Source organism: Pinus tabuliformis, chromosome 1_1, assembly GCF_031772625.1.
Source record: "Pinus tabuliformis cultivar Carrire ecotype Pingquan chromosome 1_1, CPIR1, whole genome shotgun sequence".
In the NCBI taxonomy this organism is placed as follows: Eukaryota; Viridiplantae; Streptophyta; class Pinopsida; order Pinales; family Pinaceae; genus Pinus; species Pinus tabuliformis.
The window spans coordinates 425717804-425727986 of NC_142297.1; positions in this window are offsets into that span (position 1 = coordinate 425717804).

The following is a 10183-nucleotide window of genomic DNA, read 5'->3' on the forward strand; positions in this document are numbered from 1 at the left end:
AGATGTCCTCGTACTACTCCATGACCTTGTCCATCTGTTGTTGTCATGCGGAGGGGACCTCTCTGGAGGTCATGGCCACCATCTTCTTCTTTCCCTGAGGATCTATCATCAGGAAAACAAATTTCTCGATTTTGGAAATGAGCTTACTGCATTGTTTTGCAGTAACCAAAGAGATGGCGGTAGGTGGTGCTACCTCCGGTATCATGTACAACTTATTTCCCAAAGTAACAATAATAGCAAGATGCCTTGAATCATACACAACATGTCGCTTCCACAAGTATGGTTGGCCTAATAATACATATTAGAATGAATAAGGGTTGGCAGGGTGAGGAACCGGCAATTGTGGCTTCTTTAGGATTTTTTATAGTTTGGATCCGTTATTTGGGGGTCAATCATAAACATCAAGATGATCAACGTCACATAATACCTCATCAGTGAAGGGTTTGATGTTGTATAGAAGGTGACACTGTTGGCTTACTCAAAGATCCCGTCCTTGGTGAAGCCACTCGATGGTGTACGATTGGGGATGTGCTGTGGTCGGTAAGCCTAGACGCTTCACGACCTCTATTGAAATGAGGTTATTTTGGCTACCGTTGTCGACAGTGAACTGTAGTGGGGAACCCTTTACCCACATCTGGGAGTGGAAGAGGCGCTCCTCCTCCTCTAGATCTTCAGGTTCCTCCTTCTAGATCTTCGTGGTGGCAACGGTGGCATTGGGCTCTGCATCGATAATCTACTTCCTTTTGTCATTCCCCTTGTCGGGTTCTGACTCAGAGTCGGAACATACATCTGATTTTGAAGCCTTTAGCTCATCCACCAGTTATTGCTTGGCCCAACACTCACTTGTGTTGTGAGTGGAGATCTTATGGAACTCACACCACTTTCCCGTGTCCTTCTTCAGCTTTGCGGTGTTGTTCTTTGGTTGCGGCTTTGGCGGGTTGTCCTGGGCCACCCCACCTTAGCTTTGTCCTTTGTTCTGCAGCTTGGGGGCACATTTCCCTTGCTTCGGATTCACAGATCCAAAGTCTCGCTTCTTCTATTTAAACTTTTGCTCGATCTTTTGCAAATTAAGGTTCGAAGTTTGATTTTGTGAATTGCAAATTAATCAACGGAAGGACTAATCATTGTTGAGATAGTTTGAGCCTTTCCTTTTTTATGTCAAAGCATCGGATTAAGTACTTTGTTTTCTCAATTGCAAAGTGTCATTAGTATTAGGAAAATTTAGGGGTTTTCAAGAGAGCATTTGTGATTGGGATTTTGTTGTTTTGCCAAAGTGATTACTGATTATTTCTCTTTATAAAACAACACAATATTTTGCTTATAGTGGTTTGTAACTCATTACGTCAAATTGGAATTATATCTTGTGTATGTTGAAAGAAGAATTCATTATTTTTTGGGGGTATGTAAGAAGTTGATAATATCAAAATTTTGCTTCTTGTAACTTAGATTTTGAGGAATTTAGGTTGCATTTCTTGAAGAAGAGCCAAGAATCGTGTATTTTTCATTCTCTTTGATGTGTATCTTGAAAATGATTCATTGATTCTTGTATTTTTTGAAAAGTTAATGAAACCTCTTCCCTTATTTTAGTTACAATTCATCGAAATGAAAAGATTACAATATCATGTTCGATTGCATTAGGTTTTGAGTCAAGTCATAACAACATCAGTTTTACATCCATTTACCCATTGAGTAAATAACAGTTTTAAAAATAATGCTAATAAAATCAATTTAGATTTTTATTTTTTTTTAGGGTTTCCACCTACATTAGATCAGGTTGTAGGGATTTGGAATAGGGAAGTGAGTTAACTTTCCAAAGCTGCAAACAAACATTAGCATCTTGTGATAGGGAGTAAATCCATTTTTTGCAATTTGGCTCTAGGAAGCTCCCATTACAAAGGAGTTAAGCACGAGATCATGTCGAACCCAGTGGAGTGATTGACCCCGCTTCATTGATTATGGTAGAGTGTTTTACACGTATTAAAAATAAATCTGAAAGGTACTTGGGACTCACTTGGAAGTAAACCTCATACAAACCATGTTGAGGAACTTTCAAGGGGATCAAGCTTTGTTACTATGCCCTTGCACATACACCTGATCTTCGATTGTCCGCCTAGGTTAAATTGTTTTAAGTGGTAACCTTAGAGACCATAATATTAGGGCTATTACCCAAGGTGACGATGGAGGGGAATTCTCTGTTGTACCTAGAATAGACATTGGATAGACTCACTTATACCTTTTTGGAGGGTATTCTTGACTCGAGATGGCATAAGTGAAGATTTCATGCACCAGATCTTGTACATTAAGCAGGTTGTTAGCATAACTAGTTCCACCCGCTCTATCTTTAGCCACTTTTCACATTGATCTTTGTGACATTGGATTTCATCAACAACTGGCGATTTTGCTGTGAAAAGTTCATTTGCATGATTTGACTCCTTAGATTTACTAACACATATTATTTGCTTGCTTTTACTTTTTAGTGACCTTAGGTGTGGATTATGTTTGTAAATAATTAATATTGGTAATAATTTATCTAAATTGAATCGAATGGAAACAATGTCAGAAGTTACCAATAAAGAACCCCCTTTTAATGGGAATCTTAGTCCTTTTCTTGAATTTGCAAATGTCAGTCCTCCTTATATGGCTACGTGGTCACTTTCTCAATTCATGATAGGTTTACTAGTGTGGTTGTTTTCAACTTCTTTAATCCAAAATACCCAAACTATTCCACCTCAACCGAGTTTTTCACCTCAACCGAGTTCATCATCTCAACATCACCAACCTCATGTTGACCCTTTACCTTCTTCACCCAACTTGTCCTCCTCCCTTTCTTCTTCTTCGCTTGGTAAAATCCTTGATTCTAGTAACCAGGTGACTAAGAAGAAGAAGAAAGGGAAGAAGAAGAAGAATCAAGATAAGAAAGAATTCAACGAACCAACCACGACTATGAGTATTAGTAATGTTGAGGAAACATCCAATATGCATCGCAAGCGCAAATACCCTTGCAAGCTTTGTAAGGGTGACCACTTATAATTTGTCTAGGTATTCCTAAGTTCTTGGAAGTATGGTCAAAAAACCCTTATCAACTTGTTGTTGAACCATCAACCAGTGATTGTCATGTTCCCCAGAAAAAAGGTAAAGTTAGGTTTCCTTGTTGGTTATGCAAAGAGATTCATCATAGTCACCTTTGTTATGTAAAGTTCCTCTAAGGATGGTTCTTTTGTTATGTCAACCTCGCTAAAAAATGAAACAAACTCTGAGCACAATTATTTTCATTTCAAGCTCGCATAAAAATGAAACCACTTTATCAAATTTATGGACGTAGTTCTATTTCAATCTTGTTAAAAAATGAAACAAGTCCATTTTTAAACCAAGAGTTTTATGTGATTTTATCAATAAACCTTTATTTCATCTGCCTAATAGTAATTTACCGTTTACTTAAGCAAACCAAACAAATCTCGAGGGGGCATGTGCCTCTCCATGGGTTCATTGTAATTATGTTTTGTGTGTGACAATTTTTTAACATCTTTTACAATTTCTGTTATTTCTCCCACTTGTCTTGTGTTACATTTGACTACTGATGCATTGCCAGTTTGTAACATCTATAAGAAAGCAAAAACAATATTCATCCATATATTGTATGGGATAAACTAAGATAAGAGTAATAGTTTTCATTAGTTAAAATGTTTGTAAAAAGTGTATCTTTGCAAAATTTATTCCAAAGACAGGAGGCCTCATGGCCTTTATTACCTGAACATGCTCATACATCGTCAAAAAACAAAATCTAGCCCTAAGGCTAGCAGCTACTCATGATGATGATGGTAGTAGACAATGGCGCGAGCTACTCGTCGTAGCAAGCGACTAATCAGTCCAGTAACCCCCACAATGTGCCTTTAGTAATAGAGAGGCAGGTCATAAATCCCAATGTTTGGGATATCTAGGGTCAACCTCTCTAGGTTATGCTCCAACTCAGACAAAACCTCTCCTGCATTGGGATTTTATACTATGGGAGTTGTTGGATGCTCACCATGCCTATCAAATTTGCGTAGTCTTGCCAGTCTCACTGGGCCCACATCTGCATGATCATTATGAATAATTAGTTTTGGATGCCAAAAAACAAAAAGATGAAAAATAAAAAATAACCAAAATGTGAATATTTTTACCTAGGTCATCCCACTGCATCCCAGCAGGTAGTAGAATATCAGGATCACCTATGTAATCCATGCCTAAATATGGAAATTTTTCAATCATAATGATTTGACATTCCAACCATTCAAAGAAATCATGAGTATATCGAGCAGTTGGGCCATCACCACCTCTGTGGCGCATCATCAACATGACCCACTTCATCGTATAAGGACCTTATGGTCCTCCTGCATTTATGGCTACCTATGGCACGAGAAGGGGGCTCCTCTCTAGAGCGAACAAGATAACAAAGGCACCATACCCAAAAATTTTGAGTTTGTCGACTTTCACTCTAGTTAGTTTCCCTTTCAAGTTGGAAACTACCCCTTCACACCAATTAAATATTGTAGGCTACAAGCATTCTACAGAAATTTTCATTTGAGCCTTGGTGAGTAAGTGAAGTGTTGCACTCCCACATAATCGTGCAACTATAAAACCAATAGTCCTCAAAGAAATTTGATCAATGGTTTTGATATCAATGTGTCCGTATTTGAGTGTGGACCCTGTAGAACAATGTTGTGCTAGGTAAGTGGGAGTTGTTTCACCACCTTGTCTATGCCCATACAATGAAATGTCCACTCCACGAATTGGGAGCCCAAACAAGATATAGATGTCATCAGCATCTATCATGACTCTATGATCCCTGATCACGAAGCACTCTTCTTGTACATTCCATTTTCCCACCATCCATTCGAGCAAATCTCGTTGGGCCTTCATGCCTGGGATTGTGAAAAGTTTGTATAGGCCGCAGTTTCTCAAAGCCTATAATGTTTGTGGATGGTTCAAAGCTGCCACATCTTGTTTTTCATGTTCACACTCTCTCCACTCCATTTTTTTAGATTAAAACCCTGCAAATAAACATGGAGGATCACTATAAAATGTTGTGGTGATTATTTTCAAAGAAAAATGGTATTTTTTCATGATTTTTTCAAAGCCCTCGGCGTTGTGCGTGACCGCTTTTGAAGACCAGTGCGGATTTTTGCAGTTCTAGCCCTATAATCCGCACAAATCTCATTTTTGCATGAAAAAAAAAATCAGTTGGTATGTGCAGGCTCGATGAAGGGAAACAACGCACACAAAGGGAGATTTTTGAATTGATAACCCCCCCCCACCCCCAAAAAAAAAAAAAAAACAAAACAAACAAAACAAAAACAAAAATAAAGCAAAGAAAATGATGATATCGGAGAGATTGTTTACCTTGAGAAGATGGCTCGCCATTTGGTCCAACAGTTTGCCCACAATCTACCTCTAAAGTTTTGGTGAAAAATGCACTCTCTCACTCTCAAATGGTAAAAAGTTTTTTACTTTTTGGATTTTTATAAGTTTTTTAGGCTCATTAAAATATTATTTTTTGCCTATTAGCCTATGAAATCCTTCTTTTTTTTTTAATATATTTTTGAGCAATGACTATTACTTTTGAGTTTAAATGTGCAGAACACAGGTTATATACGAAAATGAATCATTTTGGTGAAGAGTACATTTTTATCACTTTTTTCGAACTCGTTAAAAACTTACGAAAAAGCGAAAAGGAGTTCTCTTTATGCCCTTTTCAGACTCCCTAAACATGAAAAGATCGTCAAGTACTTAACTATTCGAACTCGTAAAATTAAATGAATAGTCGTCTATTTAGTATAAGTTTACCCCTTTTACAAACTGAAGTAGACTATTTGCGAAAAATGTATGCGTTGACTAATCATGCTTAATAGATTTCTCTCGTGCATTATTTTACCCTTTTTTGGGCTTGAGAGACTAAATTTATGAAAAAGAACACTATGGAGTTTACATATGTTTTTCTCCTGACTCCCTAGAAATGAAAAACATCAAGCTTTACTTTCTCTGGGCTCGTTAAAATCTTACGTTGAAAGAACTAAACGAGTTTTCTTTTGTGTCTTTTCAAACTCTTTAAACATGAAAACGACATCAAGTTACCCCTTCACTGGACTCATAAAATTTAAACAGTGTAGGACTCATTACTCATAATGAGATGGAACCACTCCTTCCTATGGTTCATTAAAAATACTCTGAAGGACTCATCCGAAGGATGAGCTTAAAGGACAAGCGTATGTTATCCTCCTCAAGCTTGCCAAAAATAAAGAGGTACTGGCTAGTAATGGTGGGGGGGAAGTGGGAAATAATGTTTGTTTTTATATGACACTCCATCATTTTTATCTCCGGGTTAGGAAATCCATTTGTCTCTTAATTGACCATACCTCATTGAAAGTCTTTAGTTGGTTTGGGTATTATTTTTTGAGGCAAATGTTGCCAAGCCAAAATGTCATGTCGTTGATATGTTTAAGAAAAGTCCAACCTCATTCAAAGCTACTTCATTTTTCATAGTCTTCATTCGCGTCAACCATCCCTGAGTGAGTGCTAGATTACTCCAAACTGTTGTTCTTCAAAACTTGACATGTGTTTCATGTCAAAGGCCCTCCTGTGATGGGTCGCTTCCTATTGAATTCAACTCACTATCTAGGAATCTGACCTAGAAACCTTCACTACCTTCGAGTCTGCATGCCTTAATGGCAGGTTTCTCGCCTTCAACGATAGGTTCTCGTCATTGACCTTCAATCGAATGATTTTATGGGTGTTTGACATCAACACATCTATTCGCACTTCATAGATTGTACTGGAAGTACCTTTAGAACCATTGTCATTATTAGTGGTTTCTCTCGCGCTTGTTAACGATTCACATCATTGATCGATAATCAAGTAGTTTCTACCATGTTCAACTAAGAGACATTAACTTGCATGGTTAGATTCGTACTATGGATCGACAAATGGAGATCAAGACCCTGGATTTAGTTTCATCCATCCACGTTGCGTGGAGTTATTAAATATTTATGGTTTTAAATATAGATCCATTTATGGTTGTGTCCATACTATGTCGTTTATTGACATGGATATGCAGATGTATTTTTGTAATGGTTCTTTGAGACATTTATGCTCTAAGAATTGGAATGCCTACATCAATGTTGATTTTATATGGCATTTTAACATTTGATTGATTGTTTCAGGTCTCCGACTGCAGTCTCTAACCTGAACCTTGGCACGATAAAGCGCTACAATCATCAAACATTTTTTATGACTTTACACTTCAGGGGGAAATCTATTACACATCATTTTGTTGCATTAGGAAAATTACCATCAGTTTGGATCTTTTGATGCCCATCAAAGTGTCCCAAAGCATCCCCTTACAAGGTTAGAATGCAAAAAATCCCAAGAGAATAAAATTCTTAGATAGAAACGCTCAAAAACCTATTTTTGGCTTCCTGCGCAGTTCCCTAGTCCATTTTTGCGCATACGCAGAAGAGACCATTAGAAACTACGCAAAAGTGCACTCTGTCTGACACTATGGCCTGCGCACATGACTTAACACAAGCAAAAAATAAAAAATAAAGTCTACGATATTCGTTAATTGGATCTTTCCCAACTAACAACTTCGAATGGATGCCTACTCAAGTCTTATCCTTCCCATCGTGGAGCTACTTCCCTCTCTTTATGGATCCCCTATCCCAGCATTTATGGATCTCATCCCTTGGGAAGAGGATCCAAAACCTCCTCCTCTTGGCCTATAAATCAAACACAGTCCATAGGATTGGGTAGGACTATTGAAGGTAGGCTTATGTTGTAGAAATAAGGCTAGGAGGATTTTCATCCAAGGAGAAGGTTGGAGATTGTGAGAAGAGGCTTGTAACATCAAGGCTTTGATGTTGTAAGTTTGTTCTCCCTTTTATTTAATAAAAAGCAATTGTTCTTTCCTAATTGTGTATGTTCTGATATCATTTGTGGGATTCCTTGACCACTCTCAAAGGTTATGATTGGTTTTTTATTCAATTTATGATATATCCTAAGTTAAGTAGTTCATTTATCTTTCATTCTATACACTAGATGCTTTGGTCCTTTTTTGTGTTTCTATCTATGCATATCTCCTTCGAAACATCATGGACATGTTTTGGAAAGCACTGGAACGATCTCTAAAGCATCAAGGGGAAGCTAATTGTAGAAAGCACTAAAAGGGACTTCAACACGCATTTCGATAAACCAGTAAGTGATCTCTCTCATTTTATTTGTTTCAATCAATTGTAAGCTAAGGAAAGGTAGCAGTTATTTTCTTGTTTGTTACTAGATTTCTTTGAGCTTTATGGAGATCCATCTTTTCCGAGAGAGGGATTAGTCCACCTGACAAACATAGTGGAGGTGGTGAAACATCTGCCACCTATCTAGTGCAACTTTTCTTTTAAGGGGTTGAACTCAAAGACGAGAGAATTGATATCAAAAACATAGAGAGGCTTCCTTTGAGAGCTATCAGTTTTACTGTTGCGAGACTATGTGGGAATGCAACTCTTCACTTGCTCACCAAGGCTCAGATGTAGATCTCTGTAGAGTTCTTGCAACCTACAATATTCAACTGGGGTGAAGGGGTAGTTGCCAAATTGAAAGGGCAACTAACTAGAGTGAAAACCGACAAACTCAAGAATTTTGGGTATGGTGCCTTTCTTATCTCGTTCGCTCTAGAGAGGATCCCCCTTCTCGCCCCAGAGTTCTCTATAGATTGGGTATAACCACGAGATCCTCGCATGTTGAAATGGGTCACATTGATGGCACGCCACGAAGGTGGTGAAGACCCAATTGTTCGATATACTCCTGATTTCTTTGGATGGTTGGAACGTCAGATCATTATGATAGAGGACTTTCCATATGCCGACATGGATTACACAGGTGATCCAGATATTCCACTACCATCTAGAATGTAGTGGAGCAACCTAGGTGAAAATTTTATAGATTTTTTTTTTGGCTTCCAAAAATAATTGTTTGAAATGATCATGCAGATGTGGGCCCGGTGAGACCAACAAGAGTACGTAGATTCGACAGACGTAGTGAGCAGGAAGTAGGTCTAGAAATACAAAACCATTATGTAATGGAGGCTTTGACTGAGTTGGAGCACAACCTAGAGAGGTTGACCTTAGACATCCCTGTCAAGATTGATGACTTGCCTCTCTGCTATCATAGGCACACCGTGGGGGTTCCTGGACTGATTAGTCGCTTGCTACGATGCGTAGCTCGCTCTATTGTATGTTACCATTATCATCATGCGTAGCTGATAGTATTAGGGGTAGATTTTTTTTTTTGATGATGTATCGGCATGTTCGGAAAATAAAGGCCACAAGGCCTCATGTCTTGGATGACATTTTTATAAAAACCATACTTTTTACACACATTTTAACTAATGAAAAATACTACTTTTATCTCAGTTTATCTTGGATAATATATGGATGAATATTGTGTTTGTTGTCTTACAGATATTACAAATGTCGATTTAACACATAATTATCTAATGCACTAGTCAATGTGTTTAAATGCCTTAGAATGTGTTGATATTTGATGTAATCAAACTCTCTTTCCAAGAGACGAACCCACAAAAACATTCTTAACATTGCAACACTTATTACCGAATAGACATTGTTTAAATGTAATACTATGAGTTGAGAATCTAACCTAATGATCAACCGACGAATACCAAATGAAATGGCATTAGATAATAGCTTAATCACTGTAGTATACTATGCAATGTTATTTGTTGTTCCACCGAGGCATATCCCATGAATAGAAACTAACTCATCTATGCGTGAATAAATGACCCAGGTTGTGGAAGACAAATTCTTATTACTATGACTAGCACCATCGACAAAGTCAATGTAAGTTTGAGGGAGCGTTGACATTTGCAAATCAAGTGTAACACAAGATAAGTAGGAGAAGTAGCATAAAATCGTAAAAAGATGCTAAAAAATGCCACACAAATAATGATACAACAATATACAAATTCTTCACTGAATGATTTAAGCATAATATTTCTTCAGTTAAAGACCATTTATCGGCTTTTCTAAAGAAATGTCGTCATTGTCAACTAGCTCATAAGCCCATTTTTTCAGTATACCTTTTACAATATAAGGGCCATGCCACATGGGTTCGAATTTACCAGCACCTAATTTATCATGTTCTT